This window comes from Acyrthosiphon pisum, chromosome A2, assembly GCF_005508785.2.
Source record: "Acyrthosiphon pisum isolate AL4f chromosome A2, pea_aphid_22Mar2018_4r6ur, whole genome shotgun sequence".
In the NCBI taxonomy this organism is placed as follows: Eukaryota; Metazoa; Arthropoda; class Insecta; order Hemiptera; family Aphididae; genus Acyrthosiphon; species Acyrthosiphon pisum.
In genome coordinates this window covers 18,254,552-18,255,787 of record NC_042495.1, presented here as the reverse complement: position 1 = coordinate 18,255,787, position 1,236 = coordinate 18,254,552, and the positions used below count along the sequence as shown (strand labels likewise).

The window sequence follows — 1,236 nt, the reverse complement described above, 5'->3', positions numbered from 1 at the left end:
AGTGGGGTCCATAGGCGGAAATCGACTCGTTGGCCTGTATTCCCAGGTCCGCGAAGTGTTGTGTTAGCCGGATTTCAAGATCACCTTCGCGCCCGTATCCGGCAACTCGCGCTGCCTGCACTCGTAGCGCAATTCCGCGGCGGTCAATTCATTCATATATTTTCCCGACATGACGTCCGGTTGTTTTTCCGGTGTTGTTTACGAGAAAATATAAAATGTGGCTGTTGTCGTTGGAACGGTTATCGCGTTCCTTCGAACAGCTGTGTTGACCGTTTATCGGTGTTTTATTTGTGTACGGAATGTAGGTCAGTGGGTTGTTGTTGTTATTGTTATGCGATTGCCGGGCGCTCACGGTAACCGGTTTTCGCAGAGTGTTGTCACGGGTGTGCGTGTGTGTGTTACCCGGCCCACTATTGCGATTAAGATAGTCGGCGGCTTTCCGATTACGTGGTATTTTTGTCCCGGGTAATAACTAATAACGTGTCGACGTTGGCGGGTGGTGGTGCTGGGCGGTGGTGGCGTATCCTCGCGCTCTTGCGTTCCTACCTACCTACGTCGTGTGCGTTTGCACTTTGGAACGTCGCGCGCGGTGTCGTCGGTGCGTCCGTAAATCGGGCAGGTCGTTACGTCCTTATGTAATATGTATTACGTAACGCCGGTTTTTCCGTTGCTGCCTGTCAAACCACGTTTTTGTCGGAGACTTTTTCCAAACGCGCAACGGGTGTGTGCTTGTGGGGGTAGTATGGGGTAAGAAAGTTTTCACTTACCGGTGATTCCTGTTCGGGGAGCCAGTTGACGCGGACTTGTATTGAGCCGCGTGGTGTGGTGAGGTGATGGTGGTGACCGACGGAGATAGTCGGGTCGAAACCATAGACGGGATAGTAGACAAAGTATTAACAAAGAGAAACAAACAAACTACGCACTGTGGTGTAAACTAAGTCTTTATTATTAAAAACAAAAGAGCTTATTTAATATATATATGGTGAACGGGTTGCGAAAATACACGGAACGTGTGTGTGGTTCGGGTGTGTACCGGACGGTGTCGGGAAGACGAGAGAGCGCGCCTTGACAATCCGGTTCGCTGGACGGCCGGCCGACGGTTCCAGGCGCGCGTGTCGCGCGCCGGCGTCGTCCGTCGTCGATTGGCGGTTTGATTGAGAAGCCGCGGCGCGGCTTCCGCGCAAAGGCTGTTTGAATTCAAACAGATTTTGCGCGGGACGCGTCAAATTTTTACTG

The 1,236-nt window shown here is 52.0% G+C and overlaps 1 protein-coding gene across 1 annotated transcript in view; it reads right to left on the bottom strand.

Annotated features, from left to right (window-relative positions):
* The window catches only part of LOC103311893 (zinc finger MYM-type protein 1-like), a 20,112-nt gene that overhangs the window by 8,658 nt on the left and 10,218 nt on the right, over positions 1–1,236 (bottom strand). The gene's annotated exons all lie outside the window — the stretch shown is intronic.